This window comes from Equus przewalskii, chromosome 7, assembly GCF_037783145.1.
Source record: "Equus przewalskii isolate Varuska chromosome 7, EquPr2, whole genome shotgun sequence".
Lineage (NCBI taxonomy): Eukaryota > Metazoa > Chordata > Mammalia > Perissodactyla > Equidae > Equus > Equus przewalskii.
Window position 1 is genome coordinate 80226999 of NC_091837.1, and position 17442 is coordinate 80244440.

General features: G+C 41.0%; 1 protein-coding gene across 4 annotated transcripts in view; it reads right to left on the reverse strand.

The window, feature by feature from the left end:
- Window positions 1–17442, reverse strand: part of PIGN (phosphatidylinositol glycan anchor biosynthesis class N) — a 187007-nt gene that overhangs the window by 37146 nt on the left and 132419 nt on the right. The window lies entirely within an intron of this gene.

Sequence of the window (17442 nt, forward strand, 5' to 3'; positions counted from 1 at the left end):
ATAATGACACACGTCGCTGCAGCTAACACAGAAGGCCAGCAATGTTCTCAGAGCTTTGCTTATATTAGCCCATTTAAGCCTCACAACAACCTTGAGATGTAGGTACTGTTATTGGTAGGGCACTGGGGTAAATGAAGTTAAGAAACTCAGAGCAACACAATAAGCTAGTAAAAGGCACAGCTGGGATCTGAACTCAGGCGACCTCACTAGAGCCTCTGCTTTTGAAAACTGCTACATTATTATGTTACTTGAAGAAGTTATTTAACGTCAGTAACATCTTGTTAACTAGATTGTGGCCTTTTTCTTACGGATTTGAAAAACTTATTTGTATATTCTTGATATAAGCCCTTTGCCAATTATGTGTATTGCAAATATCTTCTCTTCCTCTTTAGCTCACCTTTTCACTATCATACTGGAGTCCTTTGACGAATGAAAGTTCTTAATTTAAATGTAAGGCCAGGGGCTGGCCCCGTGGCGCAGCGGTTAAGTGCGCACGTTCCGCTTCGGTGGCCTGGGGTTTGCCAGTTCAGAGCCCAGATGCGGACATGGCACCCCGTGGCACGCCATGCTGTGGTAGGTGTCCCACATATAAAGTAGAGGAAGATGGGCACGGATGTTAGCTCAGGGCCAGTCTTCCTCAGCAAAAAGAGGAGGATTGGCAGCAGATAGCTCAGGGCTAATCTTCCCCGAAAATAAATAAATAAATGTAAGTCCAAAACATCGATATTTTCCTATATAATTAGTGAATGTTTTGCCTATGTTATCTTCTAGAAGCATTGTGGTTTCCCTCTTCTACAACGTACTCGGAATTGATTTTTTTAAATGGTGTAAAGTAGGAGTCCAGATGCATTTTACTCCCCTGTGGATATCCAATTGACCCAAGACCATTCCTCGTGAAAGACTGACTTTCTGTCGTGCTCTGCAGGGTCAATTTTCTCATAAGTCAAGGGTTTTTTGATATGCGAGTTTATTTCTGAATATTCCATTCTTTTCTACTCTTCTATTGGTTTATCTTGTACCAATATCACAGTAATTGTGGCTTTAGAATAAATTTGCCAACTTTTTGTTTTTCTTCAGGATGGTCTTCAATATAGTTGGCCCTTTGCGTTTCCATATAAAGTTTAGAATCAGCTTGCCAATTTCCCCATAATGACCTGCTTGGATTTTGATTGAATTGTATTGAACCTCCAAATTAATCTGGGAAGAATCACAATTTTACAAAATTGTCTCTCTACACGATTCTCTCTTCCAATCCATGAATATAGTAAATCCTTCCATTTATTTAGATTTTCCTTAATTTCTTCTAAGTACATTATATAGTGTTTTGTAAAGCCATCTTAAAAAGCTTCTAATAGATTTGTTCCTAGACATCTGATGTTTGAACTGCTATTGCAAATGGTATTATTTTAGGTTTCACTGTACCTCCAGTACAATGTTGAATAGAAGTAGAGAATTCAATGGCAGGCATTCTTGTCTCTCTCCTAATCATAGGCAGGAAGCCTACGGTATTGCACTATTAAATATGATGTTTGCTATAGGCTGCAGGCACAAATTTTTATCTGTTTCTCCTCTACTAATTTCCCTTCTTCCATTCTCCATCTTCTATAAAAATGTCTCAACATCACTTGTCTGCTTCTCAAAACTCTTATATTAAGTTTGTCTTTGCGGGTTTATACATTTTTTTATTTCCTTAACTTTAGTGAGGTTTCAGGAAGGAATCAAGATACTCGTATTCAACCTGCCATGCCTAATTAGAAGTCCTACAAGGATAGACATGAAACAATCCATTTTTTAATTAAGGTGTACTTGACACACTGTATGGAAATTCTGCTGTTTCCTAAATTGGCAGGTTTTTTTCAATCTTCATAGATTTGAAAAAATGTGGGAAACAGAAATATATCACACACCTAGAAGTGTAGCTTCCTTAAATGCTAAAGTAATAAAGAAATTGTATTTCATGGTAATTAGAATTTCACTTTGAGGCGCTGTAAGCCACCTTTATCTCAAATGACTTTCTTTATAAATTAACATTCTGCTTCTCTGCCAAAGTCAACTCCCCACCTCCTGCAGGAATCCCCGTAAATATCCCTAGTAACGACCATCTAGCCTTTGCTTAAATACCTCCTATGCTGGGTTGTTTATCACTTCTCCCATGGACAGAAACAAATATTTATCTTAATTTCCCACTTAAAGTAGTATGACTTAGGTTTGCATTAAACTGAAAATAACGAAAACTTACTAGACAGTGGCTTAAGTAAAGCAAGGGCTTTATTCTTTTCATATAATGAGACCAGAGGTAGGTCTTCTGGGACTGGTTTGGCAGCCCCACGGTGCCATCAGTAACCCACCCTACTTCCAGCTGTCTGCTCCTTCATTATTAGACCACGCATGGCCTTCAGCCCCATGTTTGTCAGAAGCCTACACCTCCAGGCATGTTTCTGCATTCCAGGAAAGGTGAAAGGAAGGGCAAAAAGTATGACTTACTGAATTAACTGCTTTATAAAGAGCGTTTCCAAAAGCCTCTCCTGGCAACTTTCTCTTACATCCCATTGGCCAGACTATTTCACCTGGCCACACCCACTACAAAGGTTGAAGTCAATGTTTTATTGAGCCACTTTGAACAAAATTGAGGTTCAGTTAGTTAAAAAGACAAAGGTAATTGATGTTGGGTCAGCAACCAACAGTGTCAAAGTTTACCTATTTTCCCCTATTTATTCCTTCCCACCTTGAGACAAGAGCAGTCAGAGGCTTTGGCAATAGCTCAAAGCAAAAGGGACCCACAGGGGACTGTCTGGAAAGTAATGGGCATAGGGATGGAACAGAGGAATCACTGAGAACATACAGAGAACGCAGAACAGACTCCTGCTTCCTCTGGGAAAGGAAGCTTAGCAAAGCACCCAGGAGGACCTCCAGCTGGTCTGGGAGAGCTGGGAGGCTGGGAGTGGGAGAGATCAAGTTGAAGACCAGAAATAGAAACAGCTGTTGGCTGCGTTCGCCAGCCCTAAGGGGATTGCTTGTGCACATTCAGTGGAACAATTCCATTTGATCCAAACACACGTAAAAATCATTGCCTCCTTCTCTTTTTAAGAGCTTGGAATTGTTCTTTTCCTTTTTAAGATTTACATTCACTAGGGTTACACTCGGCTATCAGCCTGAACTTGTCGAACCACTGCACTCGGTACACAGGGGCAGATAGCGCTTACTCACCACCCATTACTCACCATCTATTTCTCTAGGAGTTTCGTTCTTTGTGGCTTATCACAGACTTCTACCTTGTGCCATGCCCCAGGCTAACCAAAATACTTCTTATCACTTATCCTCATAATAACCTTAATGTTATCATAGTTTTTAAGATGAGAAAGCTGGGGCTCCAGAGAGAGTGGTACCAAGGTTCAGACCTGAGTCTGCTGGACAGATTCTGAATCCACATGCATATAACAAAAGCTTTCTACTTCTCGCCTTGAAGCCAGAAAGGAGCTAGTCTAACTTTCTCATTTACAGAAGAAAACACACACACACACACACACACAACCCAGAGGTGTCAAGGACCTGCCCCAGGTTGACAGTTTCAGAAGACTCAGTCTCCTGAGTCCCTTCATCCGACTTTTTTGACACAAACTTAGCGTCTGTGTAACTGATGCATGTAGTGTTTTGGAGGGCTGAGGTCCACTTTTTGCCAGAGATAAACATCGTTTTCAAACTTTAATATTCCTTCAGGATATTTCATTAACCACATGAAGGATTTTACTTTTTAGACTAACAAAATAAATAGCTTTTTAAAAAATCACACCCCGAATGTGAAGCGTGTAGGGAATGTACCAGGACTAGCCCTAGACACATTTTTGTTTTACGAGTTTGCTGAAAACCAAAAACAAGGCAAAATGTCTTTAAATCCATCCTAATAACCTTTTTTCCTTCATCTCAGAGGAACCAGTCAGGAGGCAAAAGTTGGCTCCTTCGGGAGGCCAGGTGACGCGCCCCCCCCCCCCCCCCCCCCGCCTTTCTAATCTCCCTTTCTAAATGAAATTCCCCATTACAGCACGTTTGGGATTCTGCTTCTGGCCATGGAAGATTAACTAGTACTGAACTAGCTCTCCCACAGGAAACAACTGTAACATTGGAAAAAATATATGAAATTACAGTTTTCAGAAGTTGGGCGAAAGGCAGCAAAAACTGTGATCCCTAAGAGATGAGCCCCATGATACCCTTTATGACTGCAGGCACTTTCCAGATTGTGGTCTAGTCAAAGAATGCTGGAGAACTGAGAGTGAACACCTACTGGAACCTGACTAGGTCTGGGAGGTGTTCAAGCGCTGACCAGTCAGAGGGGAGAAATGTCGCTGACCCCCGGCACTCGGTAAAGACCCCAGAAAGGCCACTCTAGACCTACCCTCACAAAGCTTTAAGCCACCTTTGAAAATAGCAAGATGACCTGCAAACTAACTTCCAGCCAGAAGAAAATTCAACGCTGTTAAAGAAGACAACAAAATCTGGACACTCAACTACGCAGCATCCGTAATTTGTAGCATACAGTAAATAATTTCCAGACATGTGAAGAAGCAGGAAGATGTGATCCACAACCAGGAGAAAAACCAGTCAATTGAAAGACCTAGAAATGACGGAGATGATGGAATTAGCAGATGAGGACTTTAAAACAGCTGGGTTTTTTTTAACGGACAAAATATTTGTAAAGACACTTCACCGACGAAGATATATGGACAGTAGCTTATTAGCACATTTGTCATTAGGGAAATACAAATTAAAATCACAGTGAGATAGGGGCAAGCCCAGTGGCATAGTGGCTAAGTTTGCATGCTCTGCTTTGGCGGCCTGGGGTTCACATCCTGGGCGCAGATCCACCACCGCTTGTCAAGCCACACTGTGGCAACATCCCACATAAAACAGAGGAAGATTGGCCCAGAGATTAGCTCAGGGCCAATCCTCCTCACCATAAAAAAAAAAAAAAGGCACAGTGAGATACCGCTACACACAGATTAATTAGGTTAAACTGGTTAAAATTTAAAAAGACTGACCATGACAAGTGTTGGCAAGGATATGGAGGAACTGGGACTCGTACTCTTTTGGCAGGAATAGAAAAGTGACACAACACTTCAGAATATGGTTTGAAAACTTATTTTAAAAAATAAACATATACCTACTATGTGATCCAACCATTCCACCTCTAGGTAAATAGAAGAGAAAAGGAAATATGTATTCATACAAAGACATATACATGGATGTTTAATAGCAGCTTTCTTTATAATAACCCCAAACTGGAAATATTTCAAATGCCCATTAACAGATGGATAAATAAACAAATTGTGGTATATGTCAAGTCAGAGTTTGATTTGTCACTCTACTTGCAGGCTAACAAGGCATCACGAATACAGACAGAAGGCATAGGACTTCTGGGTCAGAGACAAAAGACAGTTTATTACACGTGGCAATAGTGGTAGCCAGAGTAACATCATTGCATCCTTTCTCTGAGCTGCAACCCCACTGGGTGACGTGAAGAGAGCCAGGTGTTGCCTGCACACACAGTGGGGTACGTTATAGGAGAGGAAACATTGAGACTCCGATGCCCTGGCTTTATATAGAGGCTACTGGAAAACCTGCCCATCCTCCCCTCTGGAGGGAGAGGTACCTCCACCAGGATTTCCATGAAGAAAACTAAGTCAACTGTGTATCAGCAACTGTCATCAAGTGTATAAGTTTTATGTTGCTGCATAACAAATTACTGCAAACTTAGCAGTTTAAACAACACCCATCACAGTTTCTGTAGGTCAGAAGTCTGGGCGTGGCGGAGATGGATTCTTCACTCAGGGTCCCACAAAGCTGAAATCAAGGTGTTGCCAAAGCTGCATTCTCATCTGGAACTTGGGGTCTCCTTCCAAGATCATTCAGGTCGTTGGCAGAATTCAGTTCCTGTGGTTAGAGGACTGAGTTCCCATTTTCTTGCTGGCCATCAGCCAGGGGTTGCTCTCAGTCCTAGAGGCTGCCTGCAGGCCCTGGCCACATGGCCTCGCACAACTTCACAGCTTCCTTCTTCCAAGGCAGCAGAGGAATCCCCTCCAGTGCGCTGATGGAGTCTTATATAATGCAACCTATCGGGGGAGGATCCCATAATAGTCACACTCAAGTGACACCAAGTCAGGACCACACTCAAGTGACAGGGATTATATATAGCATTTACACTGTGGGGCAAGGATATTGGGAGCTATCTTCGAATTCTGCCTACCATATCAAAGAGAGCTAACTTGGAAGTCAGGATTAAGCTTGAATATTTGCTATAGAGTATAGAGACTATTGGCAGTCCTTGCTTTGCAAGACAGTGCAGGACTGTGAAAATGGCTGTGCTCGCTGAAACCGTGTTAAGCAATCTTCATAATGGGAAAAATTATGATTGCTCCGTGCCCTTTCAAATTTTTTGTCAGAACATTACGAACTGTCTTACTGTTGGTTATAAATGTATAGGGAGATGAAAAACATAGAAAACTAATATTTAGTATATTGCAATTTACTAATAGCAGCTTTATTCAGATATCATTCACATACTATAAAATTCAAAATGTACACCACAGTGGTTTTTAGTATATTCAGAATTGTGCAACCATCAGCACAATCTAATTTCAGAATATTTTCATCACTCCAATAGGAAATTCCATACCCATTAGCAGTCACTCCCCATTTGCCCCCACTCCCACCCCCAACCCCAGGCAACCACTAATCTACTTTCTTCTTCTCTGGATTTGCCCATTCAGGGCATTTCATATAAATTAAATCATATAATATGTGACCTTTTGCAACTGGCTTCTTTCATTTAGCTTAATGTTTTTAAGGTTCATCTATGTCATAGCATGTATCAGTACTTCAGTTTTTTAATTGATGAATAATATTCCATTGTATGGATATACACATTTTGTTTATCCATTCATTAGTTGATGGACATTTGTGTTGTTTCCACTTTTTGGCTATCATAAACAAAACTGCCATAAACATTTGTATATACATTTTTTGTGTGGACATTACGTTTTCATTTTTCTTAGGTACATACCCAGGAGGAGAAATATTGGGTCATATGGTTATTCCATGTTTAATATTTTTAGGAAGTGCATGGTAATTTAAAATTTGAGAAGCACTAAGTATTGAAGTGCTATATTTCTTTGCAAAAAAACCTAATCAAGAGTGGTTTGAGCAGAGCTTGCTTTCCTCTTTTTTTATTGTATAATTTACGGTATAGAGTAAACATCTTTCCTGTGCCTTGGTGCGTTGTCATATTCCTTTTTAAGTCTGGATCCAACATTTTTATCCATTTAATTCTTTGTTATTTCAGTGTCATGAAATATCTCTGAGAGTTCCTTTAGCGTAAAGTTTTTTGCCAGTGTCACTACGTCTGGGACATCTTTATCCCTTTCATCACAACCACTTTCCTCATTTGTGTTGATAAATTCGCCTTCACTAAGTTTTTCCGGTTGCATATCTACAGTCTCTCAACAGTGGCAGTGTCAGCAGTCCCATGGTGAGCTACTTCTTCTATAACTTGATTTACATTGATTTGAATTTGACTTACAATGTTATCACTTTGGGTTTCTTTGCTGCAATTTCATCTTTGTTGGTTAATTCCCTCTTTTGATTATCCATTGTTGTACAATGTCACGTGGTTTTATCATTGAGAGACAAGGAGGCAACACAACTACACACTCTGCTGTCTGTGCATGAACTAAATAACAGATGTGCATTGACCAACTGACCACTGACAGCCTTTGAAAGAAGTAACACGATTGGTCACTGATCATGATGCACATCTGCTATTTACACAGTGATTTGTGCACTGAAGAGCTAGTTGTGAAGTTTGTATTTTATGCAATTTTTTGTTGTTGTTAGTGCCTTAGAGTCAATTCGGACTCCTAGTGACCCTGTATACAGCAGAGTGGAAGCCTGCCAGATCTTTTTGCACCATCCTCTCACCTTCTGGCACTGTATCAGACAATGTTCTGCTGCTATTCCTAGGGTTTTCGTGGCCAATTTTTTCAGAAGTCGGTGGCCAGGTCTTTCTTCCCAGTCTGTCTAGTCTGGAAGCTCCACTGAAACCTGTCCACCATGAGTGACTCTTCTGGTATTGGAAATACCAGTGGCATAGCTTTCAGCATCACAGCAACATGCAGCCACAACAGCATGACAACCAATAGACAGATGGTGTGTTCCCTGACCAGGAAATGAACCCAGACTGTGGCAGTGAGAGCACCAAATCTTAACCACTAGCCCACCTGAGCTGGCTATGCAGTTACTTACAGCTAATATATCATGGTAACTGAAATTTGACCCATGCTGTTGGGGGACCAATGTTATTCAACTAAAGCATAGTAACTGAAATTTGTGCATGTTAGAATGGTGGAAAGTGAGGACTGCCTGTATTCTTACCAAATACAGAGGGCAGCTAAAAGTAGGGTCTTTTTTAAAAGAAATTAGAACACAAAGAGTTCAGCATCTAGATGACTAGAACCACTTGAATAGGCTTACGCATGTTAATTCCTTTTAGATATACGTTGGAACTTTAAAACCCTACAAACAAATAAATCAAACCTAAAAGCACTTAGGTCCACTGCAGAAGTACCCACAAAGACAACAGGCAAAGAATGAGATAACAAAAAACAGAAGTTCCTCACAAGCGAGAAAACCTCTGGGTTTCTGTAGCTGCTAAGAGACATGGACCATCTTATTGTTCCCAGTCAAACTTCTCTCCCAGCCTCTCTCTGCTCTCACTCAGGGCTCCAGGGGTTCCCTCAAGCAGTGGAAACTCCAGTCCACATCTTACTTGGCCTCTCTGAGCCAACTGATACCATTTAATATGATCTGCTAGAAATTCTCTCCCCTCTGACTTTGGGGGCATTATTTCTTCTTATTCTTAGCCCCTTCCTTTCTCTACAGTCCTTATCAGTCTCTTTCACTGCTTTCTTTTCCTCGAAAACCCCAGCCTTGGCCCTGCAAATTTTGGTACTTGTCTCGGCTCCCCTTTGTTTTTTACTGTCTTCATATGCACCCCGTGGAAGAGCTCATTAACTACCATGGCTTCAACTACCACCTGTAAACTTACCATCATCATCTACATGCCAGTCCCTGGTTAAGCACTGGAAATGTCACAATGAATAAGACATAGTCCTCATTCTTAAAGATGCTATGGGAAACCTCAACCACTCTCATGGGTACAAGTAAGTGGGAGAATTCTTGCCATAGGAAGAAACATTGAACCATTGATCTGAGTCTATGAAAGAGATTGGGGATGGACGCTAATAAAATTGCACAAGATTTCTATGCAAAAATATTATATCTGTTTTGAATGGCATAAAAATGGCCTGAATAAATGGAAAGATACATCATGTTCATGGATGACAAAGTTTAACATTATAACGTTGTCAGTTCTTTTACTTATATATGTGTTCATTACATATGTATGGTACATGATACATAAAAATGGTATCATGCTGTACATATCCAGTTTAACATGATTGTTTTCAGTCAATATTAGGTTTTTGTGATCTATTCATGTTGATAACGGTACACCTAATTCATTCATTTTAACCATTGAATTGTATTCCACCATATAAATTAACAAGTATGTTTATTATTTCCCTACTGAGAGACAGTTACATTGTCTCCTTTTGGTTTTTTGTTTATTTGTTTTGTTTTGCTTTTGTCCAACACCAGAGAAAGAGTGTTTCAGGCACAATGAAGGGTATATGTAAGACCAAAGTAAGACAGGAGGCAACTGCATGTAGTTGAGTAAGCCAGGAAAACACAAGAGAAGTGAGTAACAAAAGATAGAGCTGGAAACATCATCGCAGACTATTTCACAAAAGCACTTATGTGGCATGCTTAGGATGACTCCCAAATGTACCTTTTCAGCCTACAACTTGTCTCTAAGTCTTGATGAGGCAAGCCTCCGATGAGCTGCCATTGGGGCATGATTAGACATTCCCCCAGGATTGCGTTTGGACATCTCACGTTGAGCATGTCTGCAATAAAATGCATTATCTTGCCCTTAAACGCCTTCCTTCTCCTGGGTTTCTTACCTAAGCCAAGGTACCAACATCCACTCAATATCCAAGCAGAAATATCCACTATCTGTGACTCTCCCATTCCCCAGTCCCTACATCCAGTCAATTCAACATGCCTGCAAAAGATTTCAAATACACCTCCTGCCATGGTCTCTGTCTGAATTCAAGTTCAGTTAGTCTTTTACCTAGACTATTGCTATCCATGCATCTTAAACCCTTCCAAGTTAATGATAACTGTCTCAACAAGGCCATCCTTCAAATGTTAGATCTGTGCAATCTCCCCCAATCCCTCCACTTTGCCAGAAGTTATCAGTTTCCCTTCTAGGCTCTCATAGAGCTTGGAATATATATTAGTTATATCACATATATCATGATAACCCAATTATCTGTTTACATATCTCTTCCATTCCTTGGAATGTGAGTGGCACACAGCAAGAACTCAGTAAATTTTTGTTAAAGGAACAAGAAAAGAATTACACAGAATACTTAATTAGGAATAGCATTCTAAGGTTCCAGAAATGTGAATATTGAGATATAAATGACAGGACAAGGTTAATACTATTATATCCCTTTTCAATAGATAATTTTAAAGTAGGCAGAAAAAACAAAACAAAATAATACAAAAAGCCTGAGCAGCCAATTTGAACAAGATCCAGGACTATAAATTCTAAAGAATGGTACACATTTAAGCAATCTTAGCCTTTCTTGAATTTCAAAAGCAGGTAAAAGGTTTCATTGTGTGTCTGATTACCACAGACTCCATGGCCCCAAGAGCCAACCAATGACAAATGATACCAATCCTGGAAGAAAAGCAAAGATAAATAGCAGCCTACAGCCCCTCTTAAAAAGCCAAACTTTTCAAGTTGGAGAGTAATCTACTTTAAAAATGTCTCGGGTAACAGTTACGGAAAGTTGATGTCTGTTATTACTTCAAAATGTACCCAATATGCTCTCCTCACTCGGAGAATGCCAAAAGCCTTCACAGGCTGCTACTGCCACTCCTGTCAAAAGACATTCCAGAATGAATTTGCTCTGGGGACTTGACAGACACATCAGAAATTGCCAGAGAAGTAGGAAGGAAGTGGTACTTTTGTCACCACAGACCAATGTGGAACCATAACTATTGAAAATGTGCAAACCAGCATGGTTTGAGAAGGATTGCTTTCCCCTGACGGACAAGCTTTTAAAAAGACAGCAGGATGATAACTACTCATTTCTATTTAAATGTTCCTTTTTTCAGCATTTATTACATTCCAATATCATCATTTAAACTGTGCCCTCCTGCCGCCATGCTGCTGCTAGCACTGGATCCTGCAATCCACAGACAGATCCTATGGAGCAGCTGGCAAATCCACTTCCAACTCTTTCCCCTTGCTCATAATAATGACAACAACGGCCACAATAAGAATGTCTGACAGTTGTAAGGTGCTGCACGCCTTTATGGACCTGGTCCCCCCGGGGGAGTCTCTCTTGGCCCATTGTGACAGCAGAGATCCGAAACAGCACCAACTTAGCAGAGGGATTCCACTGACTTTATTCTCCTGAACTGTTTGTCCTTCTAAGGCATAGCATCTCTGAAAGAATAAATCAAAACATCTTGGGACAAGCTTAGGCCATTTAGACCAACTGCTCGAAAAAAGAAACAGAAGAAATTAAAAGGCTTTACAAATATTTTAGTTGATGAAAATGCCATTATTTAGGTGGTATTAGCAGAAAAAATAGTCTTCTTGACAAAGCTTCAGGAATTTTCTACTTAAAATTTTTAGAAGGGGGTTTCTACTCCTTCTTAAGCACATTGTGATTCTAATTATTTAAACAGAAAAGCATTGTGCGATAAAGAATAATAATTCTCAACAAAATGCCATTTGAAAATGATCTACATTTCCATGTAGATCAAAGTCACTGGAGTTTTCCAAGTAAGAGATGTCACTGTTCCTTTTACAGCAACTGCGTGACTCGGTTTCTTGGCTCCTTAGAATATGGAGCTAACAAGGCCAAGGTTTTGGGATTGCTTCCCAAGTAAGGAAGTTACCCTCAGAGGGAGAAGGGAAGAAGTCTTCATGGATAGATAGCAACACTACCCTGCTTCCCCAAGAGCAATTCAACGTGCTTGTCTTCCGGATCAGCAGGTGAGCACCATCATCTCTCCGTGTGAAAAGCAGCACAGACTATACAGCTATAAATGGTCGCCAGAGGCAAAGGAATTCAATGGAGAATTCAAGTGGGTCACAGACAGGGACAAGCCACAGATGGGGCGATACGGCATCTGCCAGTGACCTGGTGAGAGTCACTTCCACAAGTCCTCTACGTCTTTGTGTCTCCACCATGGAGTTCTCCCGTGCGGGAATATAATTTTGATTGAGACAAGAAGGGAGGGTAAGAAGCATTGGAGGAAAGAGGACTGTCCCATTCTTCTTATGGCTTTATATTACTTTTTATTTTTTCTGTCCCTTTTGGGCAAACTGATCCAGAGAACCCTTCGATCTCTCCTGCTCTCTTCTTTTTCCTTAGTCTCCTGTTAGCCTTTCTGTCCACCTGCAAAGCCTCAGGAGAAGGTGATTGTAAAGTCAGTGTAGGGTCTCTAACCATTTCAAGTTCCTTAATCCAACCTCATAGCTGACATACAAGGGTCCAAGAAGAGCTTTTTGAAGAGAGATACAGAAAGAGGGATGGAAGGATGGCTGGGTAGATGGATGCATGAAAGGAAGGGAAACTCCTTTTCTTTCTTGAAGGAAAACGCACTTGTTTTGTTCACAGCCAGTTGAACTGGCTCAATCTGAAAAAGTTGAATTTGGTGAGGAGGAGACTGGGGTGTTTAGTACTGGTGACTGCCACTCTCCAGGATATATTCAGGAGCAAGTCCAGAACTTCAAATTGCCAGTCAGAAAAGCAACAATAAAGCTGGGGGTGAGGATAGGAGAGGGGTGACTAGGAATGGGAGGGGAGAGCAGAATAGAGTCCCTTGCAGGACAAGGTAACGACTGGCCTTTCAATAAACTTCACCTAACGCAGTGACAGGAGTCATGCATGTCTGCAGTTCCCATCAAAGCATTCACTGCACTGGGCCAAACTCATAAAGCCAGATCCAGGCCTCACCAGCTTTGTCCCCCGTGTCAGCAGCCTCCTGGAGGAGCAGGTCTACCAGTTAAAATAAGGGGACCAGTGAACCTCCAGGCATACAAACTCTCAAATGCAGAGACCACGGGAATGGCTAACAAGCCCTCACCTTATTATTCTCTCATCTCAGACCCCAATGAGTTGTCAGCCTCCAAGGCCCTGGAAGCATTAAGAACAGCAGCTCTAGCCGTCAGACTGGCATGAGATAAGACCTTATAAACCAGAATGTCAGTTAAGATTACACAGGACTCGTGGCTTAAGAAAAGAAACGCCACTCGAAGGCTTCACTCTCGGGTTCAGGGAATGTTCTTGTGATGGTGCCAGGCCTTGTCACGGGGGCCTGTGGTGGCATGTCTAATTTACACCTAATCTGGATCAGGACCAAGAGGACTTGCATGCAGGGCTCCTGTGGGAAAAGTCCCTCCTCCATTCTGGACTAGGTCATGGATGCGCAGTGTTCCTGAGGGTGGGGTTCTTCTCAAGTAAGCCCCTGAGGGCAACGGTTTAAAGGACAATTAGACTTAATCACAAGCTTTCAACTTTCTGGTTTCAATTGAGTCCAGACACATAAATGCCAAAAATATCAAAGAGAAAAGGAAAGTCTCAGAATCTCTTTATTACTTTCTGAATAATATGACAGGAATGTTCCAGAAAAGCCATATCATCAGCAGTATTCACAATAAAAGCAATTAATTTCACCTTCAGGTTTATATGCTGATATTTTTATATTCACATATCAGGGTGAACTATGGTACTCAAAGTCATGGCCCAGTAAATTACAAGAGTTAGCCACACAAGGCTGTGATTCCGTTAGAAGACTGGCTGATGATTCTGTAAAATTTACCTCTCCAAAACTACTAGGCTCCTAGGACTACCATAATAAATTATCACAAACTGGGTGGCTTGAAACAATGGAAGTTTATTCTCTCTCAGTTCTGGAGGCCAGAAGTCCTAAATCAAGGTGTTGGCAGGACCACACTCCCTCTGAAGGCACTAAGGGAGGATCCTTCCTTGCCTCTTCTGGCTTCTGGTGGCTCCCAGCATTCCTTGGCTTGTGGCTGCATCACTCCAATCTCTGCCTCTGTCTTCACATGGCCTTCTCCTCCTTCTGTCTTCTCCTCTTCTGTCTCTTACAACACCACCTGCCACTGGATTTACGGCCCATCTGGATAATCCAGGATGATCTCATCCCAAGGTTCTTACCTAATCACATCTGCAATGACCTTCTTTTCATGTAAGGTCACATTCACAAGTTCCAGGGGCTAGGATGTGGACATATCTTTTGGGGGGCCACAATTCAGCCCAATGTACAAAGTGTACTCTGGACTTCCAGGTCTTTACAAAACCTTAAGTACTTGAAAATAGCCCATATTTTCTTCCATGCTTTAACGCTAATATAAAGAAGAGTGAGGAGATGCTTCTTCCTTCTGCTTTATATACCATCGGGAAGACAGCTGACACAGGCCTCAGAGGTGGATGTCAGGAGTCTGGTGCAAGTGTGCCCATGCCAACTGCACACGTGTAGGCAATTTTAAAAGCATGTTTTTCTAATTATACTGTTTACACTTGATTATACATACACAGCTGAAAAAGTCTAGTTTTCACATCACCTGCTTAGGCACAGTGACTGCGTTTTCAGAAGCAAAAATCTACAAATGCTTTTATGTAGATTCCAGAATAGAATGTTTTGGGGAAAACTATCCATGTTAAAAACAAAAAGCCTCATACTAGTTGTGGGATCTAGGGCAAGTTATTTATAATCATCCTGTGTTCCAGTTTTCCCATCTGTAAAATGGCATCATCATAAAAAGCCTACTTCACAGGGTTGTTATGAGGATTAAATAGGTTAGTATCTGTAAAGCATTTAAAACAATGCCTGGCACATTGTAAGGGCTATATAAGTTTTATCACATTGTTTTAAAAAGCCATAATTAGAAATCACAGTAAATATTGAAGAGATTCATTTACAAACACATTCAAAGCATGCACATCAATTGAAGTTCTTGATTATAAGCAACAGAGATGCAGACAAAATCTTTTAGGAAATGAATGGTTTGTAGAATAACTGGGAAGGGTCAAAAAATGGTTGGAGCCAAGGGAAACTGGGCAGCAGACTATGCAGCCACAAGGACCTAGAAGAAACATCACTGAACCATTCTGCCCAATCAATGCCGATTTAGAAAGCATAAGGTAAAAAGCATATACAAAAATAAACATTTTAAGTGGAGCTTTGGACTTGTCATTATCCACTGTGTTCTTAGAAATACCAGTAACATAAGTCCCTCTTTTTATCGGATAATAAGTATGTGATGGAAGGTTACTTACTGGAAGGTACTGGAGTATCTCAATTAAACTTAGCCAACAACAGCTCCTAAACTCCGCGTCTTACAAATTTTCTCTCTGTTCTAGCTTGAAAATCTTGCAAAGAACTCAGATTTGCCCGGCTTGCACCCCTTTACTCAGATGCACACCCTAAACTAGTCAACTGGGGTGAGCAGAGAGTCATAACAAACCCCGGGGCTCCTGCCAGAGACACGGTTAGCAACGGAAACACAGCTACTCCAGAAGATACTGCCAAGCAGACGTGGCACAGCTGAGCTGTACTCATTCACACTGTATCCATGTTGAATGCAGAGACTACCTCATGAAGGAAAACACGTCCCTATACATATGGAGTTCTAAGTGAGGCCAAGAGACCGGAACGACATGAGTAGAAAAGACAGAAAACAGGGGAAGAGAGAAATAAGTAAAAGAGAAAAAACAAGGAACGCACAAAAATGTAACTAGTAATCACCTTCTACAGTGCAAATCACAAGAAAATAAGCCAATATTTGTTCTAAATTTATTTTTCTGGTAAACGAGGTAAAATAGAAAGTATAAAGACTTAGTCCAAATTCTAACAGGGCTGTCCGATGATCTGTGATGAACTGGATGCCAGTCCTGTAGGACTGAAGGTTCCCACATGCAAGACTAAATGATAACAGGCATGATTTATACAGAGGCAGGTAAAATTAATAGTTCATTTTAAAGTTTTCCCACATTAAGGGTTAAAATGAAAATGGTTTTCCAGCTCTCGGAAAAGATTCAGTTAAGCATACAACGCCCTTTTTCAAAACACTGTGACAAACTGAAGTTTTTATGCAAAAGTGTATGGTGACATTTCTGAAGTATGTTTACCAGTTGGAGGGAGAGTTTAAGACAGGACTGTAATCAAGCGAGTGGGATTTTTGGCCTACTGCTATCTTCCTCCCTCCACGAGGCATATACCAAGTTCAGTTCCCAAAGTACTACAATAAATACACCTAGTTAACTTTGTTTGACCAAGCGTTTCTCAAATATATTTGGTCAGGGAACCCTTTTTATTATGACATCTATTTGTATCCTAAGGAACTCATGTTCTAAGGGACATCCTTTGAGAAATGCTGCTATGTCGCAAATAAATACTGAGATTCTAAGGGTGGTGAGTTGAGCAACAGCTGTGATCTGTTTTAGTGTCTCTAAGGAAACTAGTAAGTGAGACATATCTTCTCAAATGTTTTTTTTATAGAATGAGTATTGTGTGCAGAAATCCCACCCACCTTTCTTACAAATCACGCTGATGTAGAAATGGGAAAATGCTACAAGATAGTAATTACCACAGTACTGAAAACACATACCATAACAATCCCACTGTAAAGCATTTTAGAGAGGATGAAGAGAATGTTGACATAAAAAGAGTAACTCTGAAAAGGTGAGCATTACCAAGTGTCTCTGGTCTCTTAAAGCAGTCCTCAGAACTGGCCCGAAGGGGTCCTCTCCAAATGACTGAGTTGACTCAGCTCACTCTCCTCAGGCCTCCTGAATAGACGGCGTCTGGCGGACACATGGGAGCTCAACCAGTCCTCCCCAGGAGAGCTGGAACCCTGCAGCATCTAGTGCCTGTCTTTAGGGACAATATTTGTGCAATCCTCCCCAACCCCAAGTCCTCCAGGGCCAGCTCCACCAGAAATTACATTTTTGATGGCACAGTTATGTATCAAAAGGTGGAGGAGCGAAGGGGTCCCCAGTCTACCATAACAAGGGTGTAAAGGTAGGGGCTCTGGGTGGACATATATGTTCCTAATATCCGACTTGGCTGAAATTTGGAATGAGTTTTTCGCTAGAATCAATATCATAAGTGATGAATAGATTAAATGTAGTTCAACTCTATCATTGTTAAATCATTTTGAGGGGATTATTGTAAGAATATGCTACCATTTATAACATTATTTCCCTAAAAAGTGAAAAAGCA